Below are 17470 nucleotides of genomic sequence, written 5' to 3' on the forward strand. Positions count from 1 at the left end.
TTCACACAAAGTTAGAGTTAAAATGCTATAATGAGGTTTTTGGAAAGAGTCCTGTTGACTTCAATGGACTTTGAGTCAAGTCCCTTGACTCCAGACCAACAAAGCAATTCAAGGAGATTTTTCATATGTTCAGTTACGTATTGTACTCTAAAGGATTTATTAGATTTAGGTTTCCAAAGGCTATTCTACAGTTCATATTTATTTATGTTACGTTACTGCCTCAGAGTTCTTGTAAAGAAACAGGTTTTGACTGATCAAGAGCCTCTACGTATGCAGAAGAGAAAGTTCTCACTAAATTGGAATCAAAGGCCAAGAACATATCCCACGAAATAACCCTGCTGACTGACTGAATTCTTCAGTCTGTAATATTTTCTTTTGCCCAAGCATCTAAAGGGTCTTGTTTCAGTCTGTGTGTAAGGGAGGGCTACTAGGATTTGGGCACGGTAGACAGCATCCATAACCCTGTGGCAATTCTTCCATACGGTCATATACCATAGAGTAAACCCACTAAAATGGCTGTTTCACATTTTGAAAATGATGGATTTCATTAAAAAGCAACCAAAGGAAATTTAAAATTTATGTGTTTACATTGATAATCTGCAAAAAGTAGCAAAACAGATCATAAACCCTAAGTCTCCTTGTAATTTGATCAGCCCTCATTAGTGGTGATTTGTGCTTGGTTTCATTTTTTTTTCCAGTAGTTCAGTGGCATCAGACGACACAGAAAACAGCAGCAGAGCACAAACACATCTCTGTGCTAGTCAAGAAGTAAAATGACTTAGGTAGCAGAGACCTGCCTCACTTCTGTTTTCAGTTGTTAAGCTCAAACCTGAGAATCTCAGCCTCGTATTCAGCTGTGACCTGGACAGCTGAAATTACCCCAAATCCATAAGCATGTAAACATATGTGAGGTAAGAAACACCACTCAGTGGATTCACAGGGTGCTTGGTAGTATATCACACATGAGGTGTGTGCTGCTGAGAGATATTGCATTGGATGTACAATGGCATGTACAAGGACAATCTGTCCTTGGCCCAATAAAATAAAATGCAATAACTTTGTTCGGAGGAATTCAGAGATACATTGTGCTTAGACCATGATGCATCCTAACACTTAAGGCATGTGAGAAATGAGTTTTAATCCCCCTCTAGCAGAAGAGGAATTCTACCCATATTGCTCAGAAATCCTGGATAAACTTTCTGCTGCATTAGGAAACAAAAACTAGAAGCAATGACTGTATTGTTACTCTGTGGATGAGATTCAGTTGCTTCCACATAAGTTCTGGTGCTATATCAAATGCCTGGGGTTATTCTATATGCTTCCCAGGTGGCCCACCAGGAAAGTCCAGGTGGCCCACCAGGAAAGTCCAGGTGTCCCAGAGATCCTTTGTCAAATTTGGTCTCATGTGGATGTCTCAGATGTGACCATACATACAAAATGGCACTGGGGCCTGTGTTGAGGCAATTAAAGAATATCAATATCCTCTTGTCTTTTGAGATAGGACTGTTGTAGTTGTCTAATAACATGAGCGTTTTCAGGTAATCAATATGAATGGACCTAAGTTCTTCAGTGGGATTAGGAAGGAAACAGCCTTGTCCCAAACCTTGGCATCAGTTTTGGTAAGTTCCACTTTTAAGTATTTGACTTGGAGCTGGGAGTTTCATCGGGTGACAGGGTACACAAACAGAAGCATTAGGTGCTGTGCAGTCTTCTGATGTGTAAATCAAAGCAAGCTTCAACCCAACTCAAAATAATCCCCAGGAGTGGAAAGTAAGACATTATTCTTATTGATGACTACTAATTTTAGCCTGTTGCATTCATTTAAGGGAAAATGATGCCTGGTTATATATACATCACATACCCAGGCAAGCACACAGAAATGCACAGTCAGGGAGCTGTTATTGATGGGAAGGTTAAATTTAAGGTACAGCCTTATTCCTTCCAATGAAAAATGTTTTTTTCCAGAGCCTGATTTCTTTTACTTTCTTATGTTAACTTTTAAGGACAGTGGGCCTAATTCTGAGCACATTAAAGCAGGTGTAAATGAGAAATAATTTCACTGGGTTGAATTTTGTTTCACTTACACATCAAAGCCAACATTTCTTCTGAAGGTCTTGCTGTCAGCTTCACGTTCAATTGAACATGTGTAGCCTTTGAAATATAGAGGAGTCAAAAAAGGCTTTTAAGCAAATCCAGAAATTAGTGAAAGGGTCATTAGACTGTATCTGTATTCAGAAATTTCTTTTTTTTATGACAACAAATTCTAAATTACTAAAATTAATACAAGGTGTTCACAGGCTTCTCTAGTCACAACATAATGAGTCATACACCAGCAACTCACTTGGTGTGTCTAAGTTAACTGCCCTTCGTTACTGTGGCACTGTTATTACATATCATTGTAACAAGACATCCAGATTGGCACCAGTGTTTGCTACAGATAAGAATTTCAGCTGATCAGTTAGATATGCTTCAAAGAGCATAATCGCTGCCCTCGGGTTACTTTAATCTCCACGTCTTTGTGCGTGTATGAAATATGCCATAACTGTCTTCTCGCTTCTACTGTGTGGAATTTCTGTCATTTCAGTCTTAGAATACTCTTTACATGTATATAGCACTGGATTTCTGAATTTCCATAATGGAAAAAATGTCCTCATCAATCAATTAGTCCTTGAGCTGGATTCTCAGTTTCTTCACCATTTTTTGCAGGGTAAATTAGCCCTTTGAGAAGTGGATGGGGAGAAGCATGGGCAGTGGTTCACTACTGCCTGATTTCTTTTGTATTCCCTGAGCAAGAGAACGACACTGCAATTGTGTCAGGCTGACAGCATCTAAATGGTAACCAGATGGGGGGAAGGATATAAAATCAGCCTGGATTTGGCAGCTCCTGTTGGGGAGCAGCAACACTGACTAAGACGACTGAAAAGGGCCGGGTTCAAACTTTTCCAGCAGAAAACCTGGATGTTGCTGCCTCAGGGATGAGGGGTAAATGAACTGTTTGGTTTTGCCCCAGTGCCAAACACCATGCACCTGAGCTGTTCAGGGAGCACTTCAACCTTCGAGATGAACGTCCGCGGCTGAGCTCTGCTCCTCTTTGCCCTTGTCCCTTCAGTTTGCGCGGAGGGTAGGTACTGAGCCCCAGTAACAGCCGTGAGAATCCCAAACTGCACTGGAAAGAGGAGAGGGAAGCGAGCCAGGCTCCAGGCTCCAGCCCTCCCCTTCCCTAGGACCGCCGTGGTGCCCATGCAGCCTCTCCCTTCATGCTGGGAGTGGAAAAGCGTTGGGTGAGCGGTCGGGAGCGGAGCACGGGGTCTCAGTGATGAGGCACTGGCTTCATCCCAGCACACCGAGCGTCTCTCAGAGGGTAGGACGGTGGTCTGCTCTGCCGGCGCTGAGGAAGGGGGTCTGCCTGGGCGTAGAGGCACACTGAGTGCTAAGACACCCAAAAGTGCCTCTTGTTCTCACTTACCGAACTTCTTGCCACAGCCAGCTCTGGGTGTCAACCTGGATGGAAGAAAGAAAACGCCCACTGATGGAGGGGAAAGATTCTGGCATTGAGAAGAAAAGCTATGCAAATGCTGGAACTCACTATGGACTGAAAAACTGAGTCCAGGAAAGGGAGATGGAAGACTGCAGTCCTATTAACTGATACTAAAACCTACTCAAATAAGAAACAGTGTTTGAAAAACGTGAGACATTGTGATTTTATTTTATGTGAGGTGAAGGAAGGAGAGATGAGAACAAAGGTTTTACAAACATTTACGTCCAGGATTTGTGATGCTGAAGCTCTGAAAGTGGACTGCAGATTGCTTGGTACTAATAACACACTCAGTTAAACACCAAAACACAATTGCCTCGCTGAGATATCTTGGTGTGGTATGTCCTAAACATGCTAGTCTTTCTCCATTGCACAGTGCAGAAGTGAGAAGCATGTGCTGGGTTTAAGGCTGGTGTTTTGTTGACAATATAGCCTTGCAGAAAGGTCCAAAAATAAGTGGAGAGAAATTTACTTTCCCTGTGTGTAATGGGTCACTATGGTAACTTGTTACTGACTTACTGCAGTAGTCCTCTGTTGTAGGAAATCTAACAAGCTCACATTCATTCGTAGTTATCAATATAAAAAGTATTCTTGAGACTGAGTCTGCCTAACCTGTTAGCAAGTTTTTACCAATGCAAGGCCTATTAAATTGTGCATCCCCAGCTCTTCACATACAGGGAACTGCAAAAAAGGTATTTATTGCTTTATCCATCATACAGGTTTAGCAGACGTTTTCATTCATGACTGTGCATCAGTGTGCTGCACTTGACTGCGTACAGCAACTATGTGCTACTGCACTGTGGGAATATAGGTTTCAGAAAACCAGAGCAAGTTTTAGGGAACCATTTGAATAATCTATCCTTGGACAGTAAGATGAATATATGGAAATATGAAAACTATAACAATGGAACTAATTTTGTATCAAGCATCAAACTAATAACTCAGGTTTTGGACTTTGCTCTGCTGGATGCTTTCTCCATATCTGGAGAGTTTAATGCAACATACATGCAGATGTGTTAATAGCTTAGATCTTCATGTAGTATTCTGCCATGAGGCATTTTGCTTGGGGGGATAATCTCAGCATAGCATCATATGACAGGTAAGAGATAAACAGCTTTTTCATGAAGCTAATTTTTGATCGCCTTTTTTCCATATATCTAAAACGAGAGCAATTTGACTGGAAAGCGTAGATCTGCTAATTGCCTCTCACCATGTCATCTGTTTTCTCAGAGCAAAACAAATATGTTTATTTTTAGTGCAAAACATGAATACAGGCCCATAATAGTGACAGCAAGTGGGGCAGGGGCTTAGGGAAAGTCCCAGGTCTCTGAACTTCAGGCTGTGGCCAGTCTTCTGTTGAGTCTGAGGACACAAAATTATCTTTAAAAATTAAAGCAGATATGGCAGAGGAATTGAGAGATAACTTAAAAGCCCTTGAACCTGGGCTTTCAAACCTCCATTTGACGTCCCTGCCTTGGGATGAGGCGAAGTCCTGGCCATGCAGTAGAGCACTACATTCAAGTTAGTTTAAACGGGCACATCTGCACAGAATGCCAGCTCAGCTCCCAGGCACACTATGGCAAGAAGACTTCTCTGGCCCCCATCTAATGGGTTCATACAGCTTCTAGCTGCAGAGCTGGATCACTCAGTGTTGCCTTGGAGATCCCTTACAGTGGTCTCGCTGTGTCCAGCCCTGTCCGTCAGAGTGGGGACCCAAGCCCAGACTCTGGGACCTTCCTAGTGGAAGCTGCACCTAACCTCCTTCCATACAGCAAAGAAGCCTCAATTTACAAATCTTCCAGGAAAAAAAGAAACAGACAAGTAACAAAAAAAAACCCAACACCAAACCCCAACCAAAAAATGGTTCTCTGTCAGCTTGCTCAGTATCTGTTCTGATTAGTACAGAAACTCTCCTTGTTCAAGCTGAGGTTTAATTCCCTTTCCATACTTGTTTTTATCTATTCAGCGCCCTCCTTTCTGTAGCTGGCCCATGACACTCATGCAGCTTCACTGTTCACTTGTCTTTAGGGTCCTTACATGCATCTGCATAAGTATCTCAAGGGCATTCACTTCCAACAGAGACTAGTGGAGTCATTTGTCTGCTACATTACACAGCAATAAATGCTGAAAAACCCAATTTAACACTGTTTTGGCTGACCCTTAAATGCAGAGACTGCCTCTGCTTTATAAGAGATGAAAAGTGAATTGTCTGAAATAAATGACTTGCAGGAAAAGGTTTGGAACAGATCAGACCACTTGTGGCAGTTTTCATCCTGAGGGATGTCTGTCAGTTGTCTTACAGACGATGTGCTTTTAGAAAGCAAAAAATATTTGGCACTAAGCCTCACGTTACAAGCTCCAAGTTGAAAAAAATTCCAATAGCAGAAAAAATAGTGGAGCAAAACCCGTTAATTAATTACAGCAAGAAAAGAAGGGTATAGACATAAACCATTCTCTCCTACCAGTGTGTTACAGAATACAGTAATGGATGACTCTTCAGACACAGTTGGGCAAGAGATTGTCTTTTTATTCTGTGTTTGTGCATAACTGGCACAGTAGGGTTTAATCCATGGTATATTCTTCTAGGTTGCATCTAGACTTATCTGCTAGGAAGCCCTATGGGATCCTAGTCCTCTGATTTTCCAGGTCAAGGAACTGGCAGAGCTCATGTTAACATTCTTCTGGTCTGTTTGCCAGGACTTCTTTTTCCTGGAAATGTAGGTGCAAGGAGGAGAGGGTTGGAGAACAAAAATGGATGGACATGTGATATGGGATTCGGATGAGCCCTGGTGTCTTTGCACCATGCATGAATGAATCTTAATGTACACACAGCTGGTACTGCAATACAAACATCCACTGAATATGGAGTTAGAAAAGTGTGAGTTTTCAAGGCCGTTACTGAATGGGCATTAAATAGTGAAAATTTCAGAAATACAAAAAAAGCTACTCTGGAATTTCAGGAAATGCCAATCCATGGAAGAGGACGGAAGGTCAGGCTGGCACTTTGGCAGGGCTTGTAAACTGTATTCAGGGATAGGACACGGGTAGGACACATGCATTGCTACAGCAATAGAAGGCAAGTGGATCCCATGTGCCAGATGTGAAATCTGGAGACATGTGTAGACTGAAGGCAGGTGTCATACGCCTTCTCAGAAGGAGCCTAGGGAGCCATAGCTTGGAAGAAGATCCTGTAGCATAGGTACGAAACTCTATTTATGGAGTAATTCTCAGTGGTACAATGTCAAATGGCCTGTCTTGGCCTGTCTTGGATCTGGTACTATTCAGTATTTTCACTAATGGCCTGGATGATGAAAGATAATATGCTTATTAAATCTACAGATGGCACCAATCTGTGAGGGATAGTATGTGTAGGGAAGGGCAGAACAGACTGCAATTTTCTTCTGTATCTCAGGAGTCACTGTATGAGCAATCCCATTGTCATGTAGTGGGGCTATCACACACGTGCGGTGAGCCTGGGGCAGGTTTCCACTCGCTAGCAGCAGCAGTGGCAGTAGGCAGGATAGCTGGTTGGGTGCTGACATGGTCGTGGTTGCTACAGCCCCTTGTATCCTGGGAAGTCATGGGGATTTGCAAGGCAAGGGGCGTAGAGGCAGCATATGTGTTTAAGGTCACCCTGTAAAGGCCTGGTCATCTAAAAGAGATTTAGCGATGTACGATGTGCAAGTAAATCACAAACTGAGGTGCGCATACGAAGGCTACTAGCTCAGACATCACCTGCAAGGACTTCCACAGCACTCCAGCACTTCTGATTTTTTTTATTGTTTAACTCACTAAATTGTGCGGTAATTCACTTCCAGAACAATGGAAAAAGGGCTACCTGCCTGAGTTCCCTCTTATTTTTGTCTCCTGGAAATGTCTAGAAAGCAATGAAATCGATGCTTTAATATGTGTGAAAATTTATGAAAACAACAGGATTTCATTTCCAAATATAATTGCTGAATTGATTTGCGTATGCAGCAAACTGCTCTGATTTTCTTAGTGGCAATAATAAAGTAGCGTCTGCAGTAATTTAGCAGGTGTTCACAGCTACTCCAAGTGGATGTAAAAGGTTACCACTTTGATTTAAAAGGTTCATTCAAACTCTTCTTTCACTTTGCAGAAGTCTAATGGAAGATGAAAGGTTCAAGGTAATGAGAACAAAGCCCTTTTGATTCCAGGATATAATTTCTTTCCAGAGAGTCTGAGGTTTTTTTCATGTCTTTAGGACATTCTGATAAGGCGCTTTTTTTTCCTTTTTCTTTTTCCTTCATATCTAACTTTGCCTATCTTGAAAATGAAGTTTACATTTATGGCTGTAGTATTTTTCAACTGTCTTATAGCCAAATCTTATTTTTGTTCAAGAGAGATAAAATACATTAGCTTCAGTGTGAAACAGTTGTTGTATCCCATTCTTCAATTCCCATTTTTAACTAATTCTAACGGCAGAGCTATGCCAGATTGATAAATATAGGTGAATGAAGCTGTTAAGCTCCACATTTCTTGCTAGATTAAGACGTACTTTTCCTGCATGCTTTATAACATGAAGCTGAGGGCACGATTTATGGTAATACAATGAGTCATACTGAAGGTGAATGAGAGGGGAAGTTAGTTACTGACACCTCTCCCCACTTGTTTGGGGCTTCTCTCTGAAGAACAGGTAAAATCCTAGTGGTGAGAGCTGTGTGAAATGCTTCTGGCAAGCCTCACCTTTCAGTTAAAGATTTTGTGACTTTTGTAAATTTTAGCCCATGGTTATCACAGGACTCCTAACACAGGTGACTGATAGGCAGGAAATCTCCTTCCAACAACCTTCTCCCTCATCATGGAAGAAACATAAGCTATTTTATCTCCATTTCCGTGCCTGCAGGATAGAAAGAGGGAATACTGTGATATGAGGTAGAAACTATAAAAGGAGACGAGCAATTACTAAGAAATCCTTGGAGATGTGGGTTTCTTTAGAGAAGGAAAGATTTTGGTTAAGAACACAGCACGTCCTTGAGATTCCCCAGATCGGTTCCTGGGCCTGCTAAAGGCTTCTTGTATAGCACTGGAAGAGAGTCTCAGGTCCAGACCATATTTAGTTTCCTAATTTCTCACTCATTATGAAGTTCTGGATTTCAAAGGAGCTTTTGGAAGGCACATTTACACTTTGTGCTTAATTGTCCATATCTATCAAACTGGGAGCAGCTAATCCTGCCTGCTTCCACGGGAATGTTGTGCAGTTAATGGCTTGCATTTCTGTGAAGTGCTTAGATATGACAAGGAGAGTTATTACAGGTAGGCAAAGAGAGAAAACACTGGAGTCACTTCAGTCCATCAAGTTCTGAATATGTCCCAGTTATCTGATTGTTGCATACATTAAAGCTTTAGAAGTCTCCCTTTGTTTGCTGAGCACAGTATATGTGACAGAGATGGGAGTTCATGAAGTCCACTCTTCAAATACACAATTGGCTCTACTGAGTCTCTAATAATTTGCTTTCTGAAATCTACTGGGGATTTCTCATTTTAAGAGTTAAATTGATTCAACCAAGTTAAAAGGAATCATGTATTTACTTCTGTTCCAAACCAAGTTGTTCCTCCTCCATTTTCTATCAGCTAAGACAGTGGACTGCAGTCCTATTTCGGCATTTCACAGGGAATCAAACCCTGCCCTGCCTTCTGTTCTGCCAGCCTTTCAGGAATAAATAGTGGAGAAAAGGGCATACCAGGTGATCACCATGGAGAGAACCATAAAAAGGGACTAAGAGGACACCATGTTTGTGGTCTGAAAAGGGCACAGACATGAGATTTCTGGGACAGCAGGCACGACAAAGGAGTAAGTAATAACATGGTGCAAGAGATGGGAATTCAGGACTGGAGTAGGATGCTCAGGTCCTTCAGATGTCCAGAGGTCCTGGGTAGAAGAACTTAGTTGTTAAATAAGAAATGGGGTTTGAAGGGGAAATCCATTTCTGCTGATGGGTGAAATGACTCGTATCAACAGTAGTAGAAGCTGGGCATAAGGGTTTCATTCACAACACCCTGGAGTCCCAGATACCTTCCCTTTGAGTTACAAGTAAAACCAGAGAACATGCAGAGATTCAATTGTTAGAGGCATTGTTTCTGACGGAAAATTTAGTGAAATGTTCTTTGCTACACAACTTGACTAGATTAATTTCAGAACAGTGCACACCTGAAAAAACTTTTTCAAAGCTGTAAGGCTTCACCTTTTTGCATGGACCTGTAATTCTCAAAATTAATTTGCAATTCTGTTGGTTCATGTGGGACTTAACAGATTTGCAGTTCCTCACATCGCTGCGCTGTTGGCCTGTCTGAGGACTGCAAAGGTTTCTTCAATAATGAAGAACATCATTCCAGGAAGAAGAGGGATTTCTCAAATTAGTGGGGTTGCTTACTGTTTTCTCCCCAGGCCTCTTTGCTTCAAAAATGCCATTTAACATAATAACACAAGATCAGACACAGCCATGAAACTGTCCTGCCAGTTTCAGCTTTTAGCCAGGTGAGTAGGTTGCAGAGTCACGGGCTGATTTTCTTTATGTCTTTAGCTGAACAGTAGATGCGGTCTGTGTTTCTCAACTTCAGGCCACGCATGTGATTGTGCTGAAACTTTTAAGATGATGTAGTTCTATCGGCATTTTGAGACTAACGCTTTCCTTGTGCTTTATTAAATCCTGTGATGTTACCGAGCCAGGGCTTGTCTTTATTCACAAAAATGGTATCTTTGCAATGGAAATTTATTTGAACCTTCTAAATCACCTCCATATTCAGTAGAACTTCATCCCAATGATCCCCCAATTATGGAAGTAGTCTTCATGTGAAGTGTTTTATTTTTTGGAACCTTTTTTTGCACCATACACGGTTTCATTCCAGCAGGCACCTTTCTGGAGTGTTACTTATCTTCCCAGAAACATCACTTTTGTCTATAACAAAACAGATTTGTTGTAGAGAGGATGTATTGCTACACTGAAATATAGGGCACAGAGCAAATGATCTTTCTTCTGATATGTCTCTTTATATAACCAGTGTTGTCATGACAACTGCAGAGCAGAGCTGCCTCTTCAGTAGCAGACGCATGACTAAGGGCCTTTGTCTTACTGATGAACATGTCTGCAGTTCTCAGTCTCTCAGCAACAGAAAACACAAATACCATCCCACTCAATTTATTCCTACTCACAGAACTTTCTATGTAAAAGGCACATTACTTATAAACAGGGCAAACTTTTGATTCCGCCAGCACTTTGCACTTCACAGCCAAAGCAGCTTTGTGGACTACACGTAGGTGTGGAAACAGTGATGGATGGAGGAGCAGAGGAGATGCCCACAACCTTCTCCCTTGTAAGATACAGCAGATACCCCAATGCACGGCACAGGTGGGGTGAGGGAACCTACCATTCCTTCAGATACTCAGTGAGTCTGCTCCAATTTTTAGATGATACCTTGCAGTGAGAATGTGAATAAAACAACAGGTGCATTAAGTTACAGAAATAAAAGCCTGGAGATTTAGATTCTTTCCTCATTTCAAGGAATGAACTTCTGCCTGGTGCCCACATACCTTGTGTCTCGGTTGTGTCACTTAAGGCTAGGGGCAATATACCTTCCTCACTCTCACAGCTACTATGAGCCGTTTTTTATTGATGTCTGCGAGATGTTTCTCCCATGAAAAGAAGCACAGAGTGGAATCAGCATTAGCCAGTGACAGACAGGGAATGAGCTCATGCTGCATTTAACTGAGCTACTGTGATGTCCTGCTTTAGTGGCCAGGGGTTAAAGGTAGAGTGCTTTGACATAGGACTGGGACAAATGGTGTGTTTATAAGCTCATGAGTTAGTTACACTTCCAGATTTCTGGTGGACTCACATTAGTAGCTATGCCTCTGGCTGAGCTCGACAGGGTCTCACAAATTCCATTGGACAGCTCAGCCTACATCAGGATACGCAGCATATACATTGGAAACAATTTAAAAGGTTAGGCAACACCTGGGTCAGAGACAAAACAGGGAATGGCTGAGTGTCACTACACACCTCCAAGAAAATAACATTAAATACCTCAAAATGAGACCAGTAATCTTTGGGAGCTTTGTCTAATCTAGCTCTAACTATGTAAAAAATCAAAGAAGCATGAAAGCATAGATAATGCAGTTACATAACTACTTTTCCTTGTTATTTTGTAATTGTCCAGTGTTGCAGTGCAATGTCCAGCTCTGTCCTCACTGCCAAGAAACTGAGCTTGAAATAGGGGAATAGCCTTCTGTAACATTCACTGTGTGGGGAACAGAACTTAAATAGCCAAATTGTATTAAGGCCACCTCCGATTACAGGGTTTCTTGACACTGGGTTTCCATCCAACAGAGCTCTATTAGTCTCTGGTGCACGGCCTGTAGCAGGAGGATGCAATGCTCTGGGTCCCTGTGTAATACGGGCAAAAAAACATGCTCCGAAACGGATTCCAGTCAACTATCCCACAGAGCCATTTTCTGTTTCACAGTTTCCTGCTAGCATGTTCAATATTGCAATATGACACTGATGATTACTACCATATAATCTTTTTGGATAGCAGTCTAGAAACTTTTGAAACATGTAGTCACTGCTGACCCTCAACTGTCATTGCATGTGACTTCACCGTAGTTGTATTAGTTTGTACATTCTACTGTTTCATATTGCCTTGCTGTTGGTTTGCAGGCAGTTTGCTATGGCTGTGTGGACTACTAACTTGGGAATTGCTGCACTGCATTTCATGTGAGTATTGACTAACTAGACTTCTGATTTTAGCAAGCATGTGTGCCTGCATCTGAGATGGTCATATTAGTCTCCTGTAACAATCAACAGAGAGAAATAGGCACCTCTTGCTTTCCACAGACCGTAAAGGGAGCCAAGGGTGACTGGCTGTGCATATTAGTGCCACCTACATGAGGTTAACTCCATCCATGGCATCACACTACTGCAAAGAATAGGATCTGGGAAATAGCTGCAAGGGTAGAAGCAGAAAAGTACTACATGTCAGCCAAACTCTGTAGGTGTTCACCGTTTGACAAAAAAGAACTGGTTGCATTTTCACATTTGCCACTTTAAAAAAAAAAAAAAAGAATCTCTGCCAAAGTAGGTATTTTATTCTGTATCATTTAGAATGGGTTCTGCATTTTGCTAACGCTTCCTCTGCACTTTTCTGTCTGGAAAGCATTAGCTTAAGTAATTACGTGAAGCGCATAGCTGGGGTAGGTGTGCCAGGAACCGGGACATTTCTGGGCTTGTCTGGCTACGAGGCCCACGCCTTGTCCCACAAGGACCAGCTCTCGTGAAAATTCGTAAGGATGACACCTGAAGCACCAAAATCAGGAGCAGAGGTGCCTCTATTCTAAATAGAGTTGTAGTTTTCCCCAGTTTACACAGATTTAATGAATCCTGAACCTTGTGTGAACTCTGCAGGGAAAAGTGCCAATGACAGCTTTGAGGATCCCACGGCACCTAAGAATATTACATCTGGCAGGATGGAATAGCTTTGAGATCATTTATATTGTCATGTTGATTCATTTACCTGTCATAAACACTGAAACGAAATATTTCTAGGTTTAGATCTTTACAAAAATCCTCCAGCATCCCTCTTAGAAATGCATGCAAATGAAGATGCATATTTCGGATGTGCTATTTGGTCATGCTGCAAAGAAATATAACGTCGTTTGTCCACTTCAGGAAAGTAGTGGGGAAACTTTTCAGGGTTTGAAAAGCCCCAGATTATGGGTACACATGTCAGATGTGTGGTCTTCTACAAAACAAGGACTAGCTGACTGCTTTCCACTTTTCTGACTGGCCTGGCAAGGCCTCTGACGGGAGATAAAATGCAGAACGCTGTCTGAGGAGTCACTGGCTAGCTTTTTACTCAGGCAAGGTTTTCTTAAGCAGCCCTTTGCATTTTGTGCTTCACGCCGAGTTGCTCCTGTTTGTTGATCAACCACTGCCACCCTTGATACTTTATTGATATGCTACTGGGGAAACCGTACGTCGGACACACTCTGAATCCGGATGGATCCGGGTGGCTAAAGCCGGACAACACAGGAACGGCTACCCTGCGGTGTTGAAATGTAACTAAAATCATTCCTGTCCCGCTTTCTGTTTTCAGCTGCCAGGCGAGGAGGTGTTCAGGAGTACGGGGCAGGGGATCACGCCGTGCCAGGACGCTGCGGATGCTCCATTTGCCCCCACGCCGCTTCTCATGCCAGAAGGCAGCTTCGGCAAGGCACGTGCCGGCAGGGCACCGAAAGGCTCGTGCAGCTGCTTTCCCTCGGTATTGTGTTGTAATAAGGGCCGGCGTGGACTCCTGGACCGAGCCTGCCCGTTCGCTTTTGCCCCCTCACACCATAAAATGGCCGCACTCTGCTGCCTGCGGCCTGCAAGCTACACAGCCAGGCCAGGCTCTCCCTGGCACTCAGCAGGGAAAACCCCCAAGAAGGTTTTGGTTTTTTTTTTCCACTTGCAACGCCAATTTGCAGAAAAAAAGTTGCACTTTCCACCCCAGCAGCCCACCAGCCGTGTGCCCAATCACCGTGGAAATGGCTGCTGCGCCGAGGCCCACCGGCCTTTACCTCTCCCCTCCTGGCAGCCCTCCCCTTCAGGGGGCTTGAAATGCAAAATACTGCTGTTAGAGGGGATCTGTCTGAAGAAAACAGTACCGTACACAGCCAAGGAGAGGCTCAAGGGAGAAGCTGTAATTGATTTCTTACCTAACCTGGCTTAATTACAGTGATGATGTGCGGCTGGATACCGGCGAACGCTGTGAAGGGTAGTGGGGAGATGGCGCCTGGTGGTTGCGCAGGCTGAGGCAGGACCGCTGGCACGCCTGACGACAGGAGACATTTTAGCCGCGTTTCCATTGAAGCAGCACTGTATAAAGCCGTGCTTTGTGAGGCGCACTGCCATATCTATATGCCGTATCTACGTGGCTGTCTAATTTACTGCCATATTTATATGGTCAGATCATGTCAGGAACTGGAATTTATTCTTCCCCTCCCCCTAGTTTAGGAAATATATTGCCATTTATATACAGTATTTTCTTTGAACTGGTCAGAAGATAGAAGATAATCTTGCTGTCAGTGTAAATTTATGCAGGGACGCTGCTCTGCACAAAGTACAGAAAAGACCTTGTCAAATGCTGGGGCTCCTCTTCCTCTTCATTTCTAAAGATACGGAGGGCTCTGGCTACCTCAATTTACATGTTGAATTGGCTTCAAATTGCTGGTTCATTTTTGCAGCATGGTGGACAACTGAGCTCTCTGTGTGCAAGGTAGAGAGAGAGAAAAGTTTCTGCCAAAGCAGCAGCTATAATTAGAGATTTTCCCTATTCTGTGTAGCTCCTTGACGACAAATATCTAAAGCTATAGGCACATGATTTCACGTGTAATTTGGATTGCAGGTATTGCTTGTGCAGTGTGATCACACGGAAAAAGACGTTTCAGTGTGCCAACCCTGCCAATATGCAGTTAGCAGAACAATTTAGGTATGCAGGTTTGAAAGTGGAGCCAGTCAGGCCAAAATCTGCTCTTACACACCATATTATCTCCTTCCTCTCCTAACCTCCTCCTTTTTAATAAGAACCCCATTGGCATGGGAAACCAGTGATGGGAGCAAAACTTGGAACAAGGCTGGAGTTTGTCATGGGATTTAATGGAAATCAGTGGGCCCATATAAAAGAGGGGTTCAAGAAGCACCCAATTCTGCAATCTTTCCTCTGCCTGAATTGGCTGAGTTTTCTTTGTAAACTTATGAACAAGTAGTTTAAAATGCTCTGGCACCTACTGATAAATGACACTGCTGCTTCTCATCAGATGAGCCTTAGGAGGTCAGTTACATGTTGGGAGCTTAGTTGAGGAGTGTTTTCTGCCTTAATGGAAAACAGCTGCAGAGGCAAACCTGCCAAAGCTGATACGATAGCAGCAAATCTGCACTATATAGGGTAATTATTCACTTCTGGAGGAAGCCAACAAATAGAAAACCCCTTCTTTAAATGCCCCCAGGGCCTCAAAGAAAATTATGTAAGCAGATGACTGGACTTTCCAATCCCACTTCCTCTAGCACAAGCCCGGTAGGGAGAAGACAAAATGGTTTCTCAGGTGTGAGGCTATGGGATATGTGGGAATATTTATCTACACTGCAGAAATACATGCCAGGTGTAAACTCTCCCACTGAGCTGCACTCTGAGTAAGGCAGCTCTGTTACTGAAGCATTAACCTCAAGCAGAGGAACAGCAGGAAATACATGGGGAGGTGATGTGATCAAAACTTAATCAGCTACAGCTATCACTCAGTGATCATCTGCCTGCTGTCTGTCAGTATGTTTGTGCCAGCTGCAGCAGCTCAGGAGGATCCTGGTAGTGGGAGTCACTCCAGTCAGTTTGGCCAGTGTGCCTGGGTGGAAGTCGTTGTTTGACAGTGGGAGATGTGGAGAGCTGGAGACAGCGGGGAGGACCAGCTGGAGCAGCAAACTATGCCTGTGAGCAACTCAGAGACACTGTTGGAGGGAACAGCAGGGTGAAAGAAGATGACAGTCTCCCCCCTTCCTTTCTTAGAAGACTTTTACAACTTTCAGTGAGTGAAGCAGACTGTCTTACTCAATAGCTGTCCCTTGGCTAAAGACAGATATCAGGGCTTTCTTCTCTTAAAAGCAATATCCTGACTCGATGAACATCGTCACGCCATGTCTCATACGGTCATGTACTCCTGTCCAGAGAGTAGCAGCTCTCCCTATGCTCCCTTGCCTGCTGTGAGCAGCTGCACAGGGTGAGCTCAGGGGAGGCTGAGCCCCGCAGTGCACCCTGCAGCAGATGTGGAACTCGCTTTGCTCTCAGCATCGCACCTCAGGGTGGTTCTGTAAGCAACAAAAAGCTGAATTTAAAGGACTTTTCTTACTTCATTCTTCTTTAAGCGTGGAGTAACTGTGTAACTGCAGAAACAGTCAATAAGAAACTTTTCTCGCTGTCTGCCAAGAGAAATATCAGAGGGAGCCAATTTTCTTCCCTGTGAGGACTGTTAGTGCTGTCCACCCAAACTTGCCACACCAGCAGCAATACACTAAAAACATTCAGAATGTCTTCTAGTGTTGTAAGAATCACAGTGATCCTATGACAAAAATCAATTGTACAAAATGCCTGCCACTGCAAAGTGTAGGATAGCACAATGGAAAATCACTGCTAGTACCAAAGGCCAACACAACCCCTGACTGGAAACAACTGACTTGTAATTTTAAGGGCTAAAGCTAAGATATTCTTCTGCAGTAATTCCTCAGCATATATCACGAAGTATAGTCAAGTGCAGACAATTATGGCCTCAGTATAGGCTGTTTAGAAGAATCAGAAGCATAATACAAAACGACAGTAAGATCTGTTCCAGTGAACAAATCCATGATAAACTTTTGCAAAATCATTCATAACACCCGGAGTTTGAAATAAGAAAATTCAGATAAATCAGTACTTGCGATCTCCTGCTCCATTTGCCTGATAGCTCTTATAAATTGTTAGTAGCTTCCCTTGTCTGGTTACAATATCTCATAACCTCTGTAATCTATATTAGCCTATAGGCTCCTTAGTGCAAAAGAGTAACCTTCAGAAAGATACTGAGTCTGGAAGCATGCTTATTTTTGTACATTGTCTTGTAGCTGCTGTTTCAAATTCATAAGGTGTCATCTGAAAGAGAACTCAGCTTGCTTCCTGTTATACAAATGTCTGCAGACCTATTGCCATAGAATTTGGTCCCCTTAATTTAATTTGAAATAGTAGCATCCTCTGCAACTGGCAGGCATACCTAGAAGTGGATGATTTTTTTACAATGGTTTTGTAAAGGAGTTTTTGAAAACAGATTGGATTCAGTTAATGAACATTCTTAAACTCATTTTGAGGAAAGGGATAAATATTTTAGTTTGTTGGATGGATTGATCACTTCCTCTTGACAAG

Source organism: Buteo buteo, chromosome 25 (assembly GCF_964188355.1).
Source record: "Buteo buteo chromosome 25, bButBut1.hap1.1, whole genome shotgun sequence".
In the NCBI taxonomy this organism is placed as follows: Eukaryota; Metazoa; Chordata; class Aves; order Accipitriformes; family Accipitridae; genus Buteo; species Buteo buteo.